Source organism: Scyliorhinus torazame, chromosome 5 (genome assembly GCF_047496885.1).
Source record: "Scyliorhinus torazame isolate Kashiwa2021f chromosome 5, sScyTor2.1, whole genome shotgun sequence".
NCBI lineage: Eukaryota > Metazoa > Chordata > Chondrichthyes > Carcharhiniformes > Scyliorhinidae > Scyliorhinus > Scyliorhinus torazame.
The window spans coordinates 302,155,465-302,169,852 of NC_092711.1; the positions used below are offsets into that span (position 1 = coordinate 302,155,465).

At 45.3% G+C, this 14,388-nt stretch overlaps 1 protein-coding gene across 5 annotated transcripts in view; it reads right to left on the bottom strand.

The window, feature by feature from the left end:
* The window catches only part of zbtb33 (zinc finger and BTB domain containing 33), a 30,909-nt gene extending 16,807 nt beyond the window's left edge, over positions 1-14,102 (bottom strand). For 2 of the 5 annotated variants that reach the window (XM_072505832.1, XM_072505829.1), the window contains exon 1: positions 13,992-14,006. The gene's annotated coding sequence lies outside the window, so the exon portion shown is untranslated. Of the gene's footprint in view, positions 1-13,906; positions 13,924-13,991 lie in introns of those variants that run through there. The other 3 variants (XM_072505828.1, XM_072505831.1, XM_072505830.1) reach the window with 3 other exon arrangements.
* Positions 14,103-14,388: the final 286 nt, after the last annotated feature.

The following is a 14,388-nucleotide window of genomic DNA, read 5'->3' on the forward strand; positions in this document are numbered from 1 at the left end:
CAGATTTCTACCACCAAGAATTCCCTCTATTCATTCCCCAATTTCCCCAGGTCTCAACAGCAATGTTCCAAGATGGTCAAATAGCAACCTGCTTGTAGACCTCCATGGAACACGCCATTCTCGATATGACTGGTGCATCAGTACCACCCAAAGAGACCTTCAGCTCCTTGAACCTCCTTTTGTGGGAAGGTGTCTTGCAATAACTCAGTTATCCCCAACACCATCACTTGTCACGACCTTCAAACATGGCTGCATCACTGCCACCAAGAGTCTCACTTAACTCGAACGGCCACTTTTTAGAACCATTTGTTGTATTAAACAATCATTGTAAGGGCTTCCTCGTCAGTACCATAGTGAATGTACTAAGTTCAATCTGCAGTCCTCATTGAGTTAGCACACAATTACATTTCTGTATCCTCTTCCTAGACAGTGGAATAAAAACGCACTATGGTCCCCAACCCTAATCAGAACCCTTGCTTAAAAAGGATAATTTGTGGATGTCAAAAGAAGGGAAATTTGGAAAAATACTGCTATTTTAAGTATTTCAAAATAAAGTTGCATTTTAATGTGATTCAATTGGTGAAAAATCTGAAGCAACAAGCCACCTTTTCACCTGCATTATGATCATTTTAATGGTGTGGATCCAGGTTCTGTTTTCAATCTATATGGGAGAGTTGAGAACCTAAACCAAAAGCTGCTTCAATCACCTCTGAACATAAAACAAAACAGGCGTAGAAAAAGTGTCTGTCCAAGGGGAAAGAAAAAAAAAATGAAACTGTGAACATCCATAACGCTAATTTCAACATCGAATGCAAGTTTTGTTTCCATCAATTTTCACAATACCCCTCCTCGTTTCATCTTGAAAGGAATGGTTCCATGTTGGGGTGGAGTTGGAAGGGTCACTCTGGACGAAATATTACAGATAAGTTTGACCTTTTGCTCACATTGGGTAATTTGTACAGACAACACTTAGTGTTACTGTACAACAAGCAATGGGACACAAAGCATTTGTGGTCAAACTAATAAACTTAACCGCCATCTCATCCACCCCTCCCATGGAATCCCATCCATCTCTCTCATGTCTTTCCCCATCTTGCAGGCCATTACCTCCCTCCCGTGATAAATCCCCAACCTGATTTTGAAGCCAAGGTGGCCCCTTTTGCCCAGCTTGACCCTAGCCATGAAATTCCCAATTAAATAAATTTGATTTTGTATCATTTGCCTGTTAACAGTGGTTGAGACCAAAGCGGCTGCTCTAGTTACAAGCGTTTGCACCAGTGGTTTGAGTCTTCCAAAGCACAACCACTAAATCCTAGCTTCCATCCAAACAATTTGAGTTTGAATAGTAGTTACTGAAGATATGGATGTATATGCACTCAAAAGAAAGATTTTATGTAGTACCTTCTCATGTCCATCAGAAACACTTCAAAGCATTTCACATTTAATGAATTATGATGAGACATACAAGCAAACATAACAACCGTTTCGCACATGCAATATCGAACAAGATGAATGACCAATTCCAGTGGTATTGCTCGAGGGTGGAACATTGAGCAAGACACCAGAAGTTCTTCCCGCTCTTCTTCCAATTCCATAGGATCTTTTCACATTTAACTGAATAGGCAAACAGCGGCTCAGTTTAATGCCACATTCAAAGGTCAACAACTTGGGCAATACCGAAGTGTCAGCTCACATTCAGGGTGTGAGTTGTTTGCAGATAACTGCCTCTAAATCCTCTCAATCAAACCTCTAAATCACTGCTATGAAAGAGCCAAACTGGAACAATAACATAAAAAGAGAACTCACAATTTTTGATTGATGCTTAAGAAAACCTGTAACAGGCATAAATGCCTTTTTTTAAATTAATTTATACAGGCATAAATGCCTTTTTAAAAATTCATTTACAGGATGTGGGTGTCGCTGGCTAGGGCAGCATTTATTGCCCATCCCTAGTTGCCCTTCAGAAGCTGCTGGTGAGTTGCCTTCTTGAACCGCTGCAGTCCTTCAGGTGTCGGTACACCCACTGTGCTGTTAGGGAGGGAGTTCCAGGATGTTGCCCCAGCGTCAGTGAAGGAGCAGCGATATATTTCCAAGACAAGGTGGTGAGTGGCATGGGAGGGGAACCCCCAGGCGGTGGGGTTCCCAGGTATCTGCTGCTCTTGTCCTTCTAGATGGTAGTGGTCGTGGGTTTGGAAGGTGCTGTCGAAGGAACCTTGGAGAGTTACTCCAGTGCATCTTGTAGATGGTACACGCGGCTACTGCTCATCGGTGGTGGAGGGTTTGAATGTTTGTGGAAGCGGGTTGCTTTGTCCTGGATGGTGTCAAGCTTCTTGAATGTTGTTGGAGCTGCACTTATTCAGACAAGTGGAGAGTATTTCATTACACTTCTGACTTGTGCCTTGTAGATGGTGGACAGGCTTTGGGGGGGATCAGGATGTGAGTTACTCGCCGTAGGATTCCTAGCCTCTGACCTGCCCTGGTAGCCACAGTATTGTTGTGGCTAGTCCAGTTCAGTTTCTGATCAATGGTAACCCCTAGGATATTAATTGTGGAGGATTCAGCGATGGTAATGCCATTTAATGTTAATAATATTATTATAATAATAAAGGGCGATGGTTAGATTCTCTCCTGAGAGGGTCATTGTCTGGCACTTGTGTGGCGTGAGTGTTACTTGCCACTTGTCAGCCCAAGCCTGGATATTGTCCAGGTCTTGCTGCATTTGGACATGGACTGCTTCATTATCTGAGGAATCGCGAATGGTGCTGAACACTGTGCAGTTATCTGCAAACATCCCCACTTCTGACCTTATGATGGAAGGCAGGTCATTGATGAAGCAGCTGAAGATGGTTGGGCCTAGGACACTACCCTGAGGAACTTACTTACATGTAGTTTTTCAGAGTAACAACTGTAGCATTGTACAGGTTTCGAGGTGTCTGTAAATTGTCCCTTTCATCATTGTTCCTTTGTACTAATGCTCAAGAATACACTATTATCCCACAAGAATAATAATGTGGCCAGTCCATACTAGGTCACCGATAGAAAACTGTATCGCCAAACCACGATAAGAAGATAATTTAATTGGTAAACTGTCCTGTTTACAATATGGCAATTCTCAAGCATTTTTTCTCAGCTTTTCTAATGTTCCTTAAATGCAAACTGGTAGATGAATACATTCAAAATTCTCAATATCGAACTTTAAGCAAGAAACTTAGAAACAGTCCTTTAATTCTGTGAAGGTCCACAGAGAAACGTGGCAATGATATAAAGGATTTTGCCATCAACAGCATACATACATTTTGCTGACACTTGCCTACAAAAGGTCCTCAAAGGGAGATCTGGAACCTCTGTGAACAGGGTGATCAACTGTGTTCTGTCTTAAACCACCAGATTAAAGAAATCTTAAGAAGTAGTACCACATCTAATCCAGGGAGTTTGTTAAAATATTTAATTTAATACCAAACATGTGCAGAAAGTGAAATAAGGGGAAGGAAAGAAATACTGGACTAAGTAAGAGAAACTGGACTAAGTGAGAGAGATAGAAAAAAGTTTTGTAAAAACTTAGGGCGCGATTCTCCCCAAAGAAACTAAGGGCACGATTCTCCAGAGACATTTCGAAGTTCATTTGTGGCAGGTTTTTCAGGGAGTTCCCCGTCGGCTCTGCCAGCGAGTTCCCCACCGCTATTCAATAACACTCAGTCATTTTCTGGGGGCCCTGGGGAATTTCTCACTGGTTTAGCATACTTAGAATTTTTTTTAGCACTGGGGAGCTGAACTCAGAGATCAGGCCGCCATTTTAAAAGGGTGCAATGATCTCTAAGTGAGCTTGTGGATCCCCCACACCACCCACCCATACCCATGTCACCACCCATACACATGGGCACTACCCCACACCCCAAGTGAGGACACCACACTATGGGGTCCGTGGGGGCCCCCCCAATCCTCTTACAGCACCCCCTCCCTTCCAGGACACGCTCCCGTCACCCCCAACCTCCCGGAGGCCCCTACTTACCTGCACTGTACACCACCCACCCTTCAAACCCCTCCACCATCCTCATTTCATGGGCATGGCTTCCCTCAGCCCCTGACCCTTGGCATGCACTGCCACCCTGGCACCCAGTCAGTACTCCTGCCAGCTTGGAAGTGCCACCCAGGCACCTTGACAGTGCCAGAGTGGCAATACCAAGGTGCCTGTGTTCCAGGGGGAGGGCCAGGGAGCCACCCTGCACTTACCCTGACCACAAAGGGGCCTCCAATGGCCTGGGAAACCCTCCAGGTGCCTTTCCATATGGTCCATGTTTGTGTGGACCAGCACTGATAGCCACCCAGCTGCAGCCTCCCTGGGGATGCCGGAGAATCGAGGGAGGCTGGTAAATTCCGAGAAGGTAGGTCGTAAGTAGGTTTAAGACCTATTTCCTATAAAATTATGAAGGGAATAGATAGGATAGATGCGGGCAGGTTGTTTCCACTGGTCGGGGAAAGCAGAACTAGGGGGCATAGCCTTAAAATAAGGGGACGTAGATTTAGGACCGAGTTTACGAGGAACATCTTCACCCAAAGGGTTGTGAATCTCTGGAATTCCTTGCCCAGTGAAGCAGTTGAGGCTCCTTCTTTAAACATTTTAAAGAAAAAGATAGATACCTTTCTAAAGAATAAAGGGATTCGGGGATATGGTGTACGGGCCGGAGAGTGGAGCTGAGTCCACAAAGATCAGCCATGATCTCATTGAATGGCGGAGCAGGCCCGAGGGGCCAGGTGGCCTACTCCTGTTCCTAGTTCTTATGTTCTTATGTTCCGCGAGTCATTTGGTCCCGCCCCTTTTGGACAAAGTTCTGACTCTGACTCTTGAACCACTGCAGTCCTTGTGGTGTTGGTACACCCACAGTGCTGTTACGGAGCGAGTTCCAGGATTTTGACCCAAAGACAATGAAGGAACAAATATATAGTTCCAAATCAGAGTTGCGTGTGGCTTGGAGGGAAACCTGCAGGCGGTGGAGTCTGCTTCCTTTGTTCTTCTAGGGAGCAGAGGTTGTGGGTTGGAAGGTGCAACTGAAGGATCTTGAGAGATGCTGTAGTGTATCTTGCCTATGGTACATACTGTTGCCATTGTGCACCAATGGCAGAGGGAAGGAATGTTTAAGGTGGTGGATAGGATAGTGATCAAGCTGACAGCTTTGGCCTTGATAGTGTTCAATTTAAGTGTTGGTGGAGGTGCACTCACCCAGGCAAGTATTCCATCATATTTCTGGCTTATTACTTAGGAATGGTGGATATGTTTTAGGGAGTTTGGGGATGAGTTACACACTGCAGAATTCCCATCCTCCATCCTACTCTTGCAGCCACAGTATTCATATGGTTGGTCCAGTTAAGTTTCTGGTCAATGATAATCCCAGGATATTGATGATGGGGATTCTGCAATAATTATGCCACAACTGTTCAGGATAGATGGTTAAATTTTCACATGTTGGAGATAGTCACTGTCTAGCACTGGTGTAGTGTGAATGGGATGGGAGTGACGTAGCGGTACGGTCACTACACTAGTAATCCAGGGACCCAGGGTAATGCTCTGTGGACATGGATTAGAATCCCACCATGGCAGATGGTGAAATTTGAATTCAATAAATGTCTGGAATTTTTTAAAAGTCTAATGACCACCATGAAACCATTGTTGATTGTTGTAAAACCCATCTGGTTCAATAATGTCCTGTTGGGAAGGAAATCTGCCATCTTTACCCGGTCTGGCCTACATGTGATTCCAGACGCTTAGCAATGTGGTTGACTACTCAATGTACTCTGAACCAAGGCAATTAGGGATGGACAATAAATGCTGTCCTCGCCAACGATGCACACATCCTATAAACACATTTTAAAAATATTACTTGCCAACCCAAACTTGAATGTTGGCCAGGTCTTGTCGCACATGAAGATTACATTTTCCAAATTTCTCCTTACAACATGTCTCCCTCCAAAGTTACAGCTAATCTAAAATTAACTTTCATGTCTCCTCCTGTACAAAACTCATAACCATCTCTCCTCCTCATCCCGTTATCAACTCCATAACTCTGCCCTTGCCAATTTCTCCTTGTTCCCTATGCTACAGGGCATGTACTTTAAGATCACTATATCCTCTCTCTGAAATTCTTCCAGAGCCTCACTCCACCTGATCTCGCAATTTGTATGACCCTGCCCACCCGTTCCTGATGTTCCCTGATCCTTGAATCTGTCATCAGAGCCCAATTATTCAATCGCTACACTTCTGCTTTGTTCAATATTTCCCAAAAACACTTGGCCCTGGTTTCTTTCTTCTTACTGTGGAAAGCCCACTAAAAACCCAATTCTGTGACAGTCCTAGCTTTGACAGAGTCATCCAGACTCAAAACGTTAGCTCCGTTCACTCTCCACAGATGCTGTCAGACCTGCTGAGATTGCCCAGCATTTTCTGTTTTTGTTTCAGATTCCAGCATCCACAGTAATTTGCTTTTATCTGTGACAATGTCCTTTTTATCTTTTCACCCGCCCCAGCCATTTTGCTTTTCCTGCTGGGTGCCTCACTTCCCCTCCATGTTAAGTGCTCCGAACCTTCCCTGGCATGTGTGAAGCACATTACTAATGAAAGCTGCTGTATTCCAAATTGGCGCTGGCGTAAACAAAATTCAATGCAAGATCTGGCTTCCCACCAGCACAAGTTTGGACCCATACCATTACAACCTGACTGGCTGCAGGCTTAAGGTTGAATCATAAGTCTTGACTCCCACTATTGGCCCATTCCCTCTCGGTAATGCGCCCTGCTGCTGGCCTACCTAACAGCACCCACTGTCGTCGCTACGGTTTGGATTTACTTTTTGCATTTGCAAACTTCTAAATGCTTTTGTTATCCTACTGAGAATGTGTAGTGTAACCATTGCAGTGCCACACGCAGATTTAATGTAATGATCCTCAATTACACCTCTCAGCTTCAACGTACCCACGACTCACTATCAATGTGCAGTACTAAAGCCAAAATTGGTCACTTCAGAGAGTTCATCCAGTAAAACAACACTGAATAATGTCTGCCATCACTCTCGAAGCTATTCACTCAGTTTGGTAACCAAGGACCTGTAATCACATACAAACATCAAATCTGTTATAATGGTACAGTTTAGACCAATTGGCTAGACAGCTGGTTCGTGATGCAGAGCAAGACCGACAGCACAGGTTCAATTCCCATACTGGCTGAGGTTATTCATGAAGGCTCCGCCCCCCCCCCCGCTTCTCAACCTTGCACCTTCAGGTGACCCTCAGGTTAAACACCATCAGTCAGCTCTCCCCTTCATTAAAGCAAATTACTGCGGATGCTGGAATCTGAGCCAAAACGAAAATGCTGGAAAATCTCAGCAGGTCTGGCAGCATCTGTAGGGCGAGAAAAGAGCTAACGTTTTGAGTCCAGATGACCCTTTGTCAGAGCTAAAGACAGAGAAAGTGGGAAATATTTATACTGGGGTGTGAGAATTTAAAATGAGTCATAGCCACAGAAACTCAGGGAAACGGGGTGCTGACAGCCACAGAAAGCAAGGGGAAAGAGTGCTAATGACAGTCCCCAGAGAGAACAAAAGGTGTGAAAGGCCAAACTGCAGAGAAACTAACATCAGAGGGTAAACTGTGACAGGTGTAGATGTAGGGGGAGAGGAAGGGGGTAGCAAAGGAGAGAAAGGGTAACGAAAGGTGGATAAGGTGGGGGGGGGGCAATATATATATATAAAGAAAGACAAGAGAGAAAGAAATGGTAAAAAAAACAGTTAAAATGAAATGGGATGAAAACAAATGGGTCGAGGTGGGGTAGAGCTGAACATCTGAAGTTGTTGAATTCGATGTTGAGACCGGAAGGCTGTAGCGTGCCTAACCGGAAGATGAGATGTTGTTCCTCCAGTTTGCGTTGAGCTTCACTGGAACATTGCGGCAGGCGAAGGACACACATGTGGGCATGGGAGCAGTGTCTTGTGTTAAAATGGCAAGCAACAGGAAGGTCAGGGTCCTGAATGCGCACAGACCAAAGGTGCTCAGTCTGCGTTTTGTCTCTCCGATATAGAGACCACCACATTGGGAGCAGCGAATGCAGTGGACCAAATTTAAAGAGGTGCAAGTGAAACGCTGCTTGACCTGTAATGTGTGTTTTGGGCCTGGAATTTTAAGCGTGGAAGAGGTAAAGGGGCAGGTGTTACACCTTCTGCGATTGCATGGGTAGGTCCCATGGGTGGTGGGAGAGGTGTTGGGTATGGTGGAGGAGGGAATGGTCTCTGGGGAATGCTGACAGAGGGAGTGAAGGGAAGATGTGTTTGGTGTTGGCATCACGCTGGAGTTGGCGAAAATGGCGGAGGATTATGCTTTGCTTACGGAGGCTGGTGGGGTGAAATGTGAGAACGAGGGGGACTCAATTCTTGTTCTGGGAGGGAGGGTAGGGGGTGAGCATAGTGACCTGGGATATGGACCGCACACTGTTGAAGGCCCTGTCAACAACTGTAGGTGGGAAATCACGGTTGAGGAAGAATCTACATCTGTCACAGTTTACCCTCTGATGTTAGTTTCTCTGCAGTTTGGCCTTTCACATCTTTTGTTCTCTCTGGGGACTTCCATTAGCACTCTTTCTCCTTGCTTTCTGTGGCTATTAGCACCCCGTTTCCCTGGGTTTCTGTGGCTATGACTCATCTTTCATTCTCACGCCACAGTATACATAATTCCCGCTTTCTCTGTCTTTAGCTTTGACAGAAGGTCACCTGGACTCGAAACATTCGCTCTTTTCTCCCCCTATAGATGCTGCCAGACCTGCTGAGATTTTCCAGCATTTTCTTTTTGGTTTCAGCTCTCCTTGTCAAATGGGAAAGCAGCCTATGGTCATCTGAGACTATGGCGACTTTACTTATATTAATAGAGTAAAAAGCAGCATTAGCCGCCCACACTGCAAACATAATCTTTTTAAACTTGCCATGTTAGCATGGCAATTGGTCTGGGGACATAGGCTGAGTTGTATCACTATCTTGTAGCCCATTTACACTGTTGGCTTGTCCTAGAAGGACCAATATGAGGACTTCTTCAGAGACAGGCCTAGCATACAACGGCATTAATTTTCACTCAGTTAGTTTACTGCAGCGGAAATCGGGCTTCAGGGTGAATTTTCTGCTCGGGGAGAAAGGGTCCATTTATAAAACTAAGATTAAAAATGAACTCGAACACATCTATTCCTACCAGCCCGTTCCCACACAGGCATTAACGAAAAAGCAATGTCAGGAGAACAGTCACGTGATTAATCATTCTCACCAGCTGCTTGCAACAGTAAACAAAACATGATAGCTGTCTTTTTAAAAACAAAACTGTGCCGCAATCCTGCATGAGGGAAAGGTCAAGATCTTGTAACTTTAAAAATGTACTGCACTATCATCACCAAATTAAATGGATGAATGAACTTCAAGATTCAGTCTGGTCTGTGTCTGCTTGCAAGGGCCACTCAGCAAAAGAACTGAGCGGCATTCAAAGTAGCAACTCTTATGAATATGCTAAATTCACGGTCTGCAGTACACCTGTACTAAATGAAGAAAATGCTGGCAAGACTCAGGGCAGGTCTGGCAGCATCTGTGCAATGAGAAATATTATCGTTTCAACTCTGTATTATTAAGATTCATAGGGTCTCAAAATGTTAACCCGGATTTTGTCTCCACAGATGCTGCCAGACTTGCTGGGTTTTCCCCACATTTTCTGTTTTTATTTCAGATTTCCGGCATCCGCAGTATTTTGCTTTTATACCCCTGTATTACTTTAGTACTTGTTCTCTGTACTAGACAAGGTTTGTACTACAAACGTTGAGAATATAGCACACGGTAACATTCCAATGCTGCATCTCTGACACTGAAATAGTCCACAAACTGAATTGGACTAGCCACATAAATACTGTGGCTACAAGAGCAGGTCAGAGGCTAGGAATCCTGCTAGGACTCCCCAGAGTCTGTTCACCACCTACAAGGCACAAGTCAGTAGTGTAATGGAATACTCCACACCTGCCTGGACGTGTGCAACTCCAGCAATACTCAAGAAGCTCAACACCATCCAAGAAAAGCAACCCGCTTGATTGGCAACCCTTCCACAAACATTCACTCTCTCCACCACCGACGCACAGTGGCAGCCGTGTGTACCATCTACAAGATGTACTGCAGTAACTCACCAAAGCTCCTTAGGCAGCACCTTCCAACCCACAACCGCTACCATGTAGAAGGACAAGAGCAGCAGATACCTGGGAACACCACACCCCTCCAAATCACTCGCCATCCTGACTATATCTCACCGTTCCTTCACTGGCACTGGGTCAAAATTCTGGTACTCCCTCCCTAATAGCACAGTGGGTGTACCTACACCACATGGACTGCAGTGGTTCAAGAAGGCAGCTCACCCCCACCTATCCCCGGGCAATTAGGCCTGGACAACAAATGCCGGCCTTAGCCAGCGAAGCCCATATCCCGTGAAAATGCTTTTTTTTTTTAAATGTCATTCTGTAGGATTTCCTTCTGGGGTTTTTTGCCCATCGATGCACATTGTACTTGCTCCAGTTCCACACTCGAGCATTAGTTTCCCTATTCTGTTTGCAACATTTCAATGCAACTGTGAATAACCTGCATAACAGCATATCCTCAATGCAAGTAAAAAGAGGCCCAATCAGAACTACCTTCCCACATTTTACTTGAACAATTTACAAACTTACTCAGATCGATCTAGTGAATGATGCCATTCCACACCCACATATTCAAAACACTCAACCGCCATCCTAAGAACAGTGCTCCCTCACCTATCATTTCTGCTCCCTGCTCACATTCTCACCTTGCTTCATCCCCTCCTGAAAGACGTACTTACCCTGGACGCAGTTCCATGTGCACAAGCAGTCAACATTACTTCAAAGTGTTTTTTTTCCCCAGGCAGTTGTGTGGGCCCATCACCCTGGACCCACAATATTGGGAGAGGTAAAGCAGCTTGAATCTGTTTGTCCGTCGTTGGTGAACAATTGGTATCAAGTGCTGACCAATTATTCAACTCGGGACAGCCATCGCAAACCAGGCCCATTCGGACTTCCCGGATGGAGGAACTCAGTTAAATCAAGTTTATTTTCCCCTCTTTAGGATAAAGGCAAATGACAGCACTCCAACTGCTGCCTTAGCTAAAGACCAGCTGCCCTAACAAAGCCCAGGGATCAAACATGGCGCCTTCCAGTATGGCTCAGGTTCACACTATGTACCCGCTGAGCGAGGGAATGTAAGTATTACAGATTCAAAGGACAGCACAGTGGCGCAGTGGGTTAGCCCTGCTGCCTCACGCCGCCGAGGTCCCAGGTTCGATCCCGGCTCTGGGTCACTGTCCGTGTGGAGTTTGCACATTCTCCCCGTGTTTGCCTGGGTTTCGTCCCCACAACACAAAGATGTGCAGGCTGGGTGGATTGGCCACACTAAATTGTCCCTTAATTGAAAAAAATGAATTGAGTATTCTAAATTTATTTTAAAATAGTATTACAAATTCAAAACTGATGATAGTTTGATTGTTGGCTAATATAAATTCATCTAGATCAGTTCTCACTATAAAGACCTTGCATTGTAAGCTGTTAACATTTAATTTATTTGCCCCATTCATCAAAAAGAAGATAAAAAGGGAAAAATCACAAATGCTGGAAGTCAGAAATAAAACACAAAATTATCAAAATATACAGCAAGTCCAGCAATCTCTGTCAACAGAAAATACAAGTAGTTATTTTAGCTAAATCTCATCTAAACCCCAAAAAAGTAGGCAAACGTGGAAGGTCGGGGAATATTCCAGAAAACTATCACAGGTCATATATGCTAAATAGTGGGACAAAGAGGTAGTTAATGGGTTTAATGACGTGCAAACTGTTTTCCTTTAAAAAGTAGATGAAAGAGCAGGGTGATGTAAAAGTCATCTCACTCAATCCTTGTGAAGGAGAAAAGAAATTGAAGAGGACAAAGTGAATCCATACAATTACGTGTTGCTTTTGATAGCAAGCCTAGTAACAGAATGGACTCTCACAGATTGAGAAGACTACATTTGCACCAATCCATTAAGAGTCCACTTTACTTATCATAGAATAGAATTTACAGTGCATTCGGCCCATTGAATCTGCACAGGCCCTTGAAACGAGCACCCAACATAAGCCCACACCTCTACTCTGTCCCCGTAACACAGTAACCCCACTTAACCGTTTTGAACACTAAGGGCAATTTATTATGGCCAATCCACCTAACCTGCACATCTTTGGACTGTGGGAGGAAACTGGAGCACCCGGAGGAAACCCAGGGAGACACGGGGAGAATATGCAGACTCCGCACAGACAGTGACCCAAGCCAGGAATCGAACCTGAGACCCTGGAGCTGTGAAGCAACTGTGCTAACCACGGTGCTACCGTGCTGCACTATTAGGATTGGAGCAAGGCTCAAAACCAGACCTACAGTATAACCTCCATACTTTTGTAGCATTGATGCTGCACATTCCTGCATTTTTAGCTTGTTTAATCAATAATGATGAACATAAATAGCTTATGTACCACTCGATCTGACCAAATGACCTTGGGAACATTAAAAGTACCTTTTCTCCCTAACCCTCAGTTTACTCAGACAATAATCCTAACCTGAAGTGCAATTTGAGGGCAGCCAAATTTCACTCATACACAAGCCACTGGGAAGAACACGAAATAGCAGTCTTGTCCCACAGAAATGGAAGATGGTCATGGTAGCTGTGAAGAACTCCCATGAAGAACTCCCATGACTTTCTGCTTTCTGGAAAGCAGATTTGCGAGATATGTGCAGAAAGAATGACGAGATAGGCAACTTCAAAGTTTAAGTGAGCGGCGTAGATTAAATAATACGGTAGCAAAATGACGATCAGAACAAAATTTTAAGTTCGGATTACACTTTGTTCCAGTGCGCGGAAATAATTTTTTGTGGTACGCTCTGGCAGCTGCTTATTTGAAAGCAAAAATTTGTTCCAACATTAATAATAAGCAGGATGAAAGTCGGATAGGATTTTTAAACACATTTTTTTGAAGAGGAAACTTCTTCCTCAAAAGTTTCACATGCAAAATAAAAAAAGAAGCATACAGCGTGCAAACCCAGACAGCGGACAATACCCCCTCCCCAAAAACACAGTTGGCATTCTGCAAAGCACGTCGAGGGTACTTTTGGTATGCTTCGGGGTGGGGGGGGGGGGGGGTCAGGCGTCTGAAGATAATGTTCACCCTACTCTGATTAAGGCTTTTCTCTCCACCCCCAACTCTACTCCAAGAACAGCGTAAATGGGGAGGGGGGGGGGGGGGGGGGGGAGGTAACAACAACAACAAAATCAAAATTGTGCAATAAAAGAACAACCCTAAAACTGCATGCCTGCCTTGGGGAACAAGTATTTTAAACGCCCACAGGGACAGCAGTTGTGCCTTTCAGTGTGAGGCCTAGGCAGGCCTGGCAACATCCCATTAACAATCATCTTGTACAGTCTTCGCAGAAAGAGGAGCCTGGTGCTAGAATTTTTATTAAACTCCTGTTTCTTTTAACCTCTTGTGCCCAGATTCACCAGTCTTGTTTTTTAAGGGGGGAGGAAGGAGGGGGGGGGGAACAGCCACTCATCTGAGGCTAAGTCCCCATCCTGGGAGGAGGGGCGCGGGAGTGAGGGAGGAGGAATCGCCCCATCCCCCAAAACATACCACCTCACAAAAACATTTTTTGTCAATATAAAACGCCGCGGAGCGAATAATGACAAGAGTGACAGGCTTTTTTTTTTACTCTTCCTGGTTCATTACAGGAGCCGACGCCGCGCCGATCTCCGACCCAAAGACCACTTTGTTTTCCCTCTCCCGCCTCAGCCTGGGCGCTGGAAAAGCCGCTCGCGTTCTCACCGAAGAAGGCAGGAAGTTCCTGGCATTTTAATTTGTTGTTTTGGGTTTTTCTCTCTCTCCCCCCCCTCTTTCTGACTGTACTTACGGTGCCTCCTGGGCCTTGACAAGCGAGCAGAAGAAAAGAAGAAAGAACCCGAGCCCCGCTGCACCGTCGCCCCGGGGGCTGCAGAGGGCGCAGCGGAGGCGAGGCGGCCGCGGCCCGGCCAGCCCCTCCCCCCCCCACCCCCCCCCCCCAGACACAGCCGATACAGAGACAGATACAGACTGGGATAGAGAGAGAGATACAGACTGGGATAGAGAGAGAGATACAGACTGGGATAGAGAGAGAGATACAGACTGGGATAGAGAGAGATACAGACTGGGATAGAGAGATACAGACTGGGATAGAGAGAAAGATACAGACTGGGATAGAGAGAGAGATACAGACTGGGATAGAGAGATACAGACTGGGATAGAGTGACAGATACAGACTGGGATAGAGA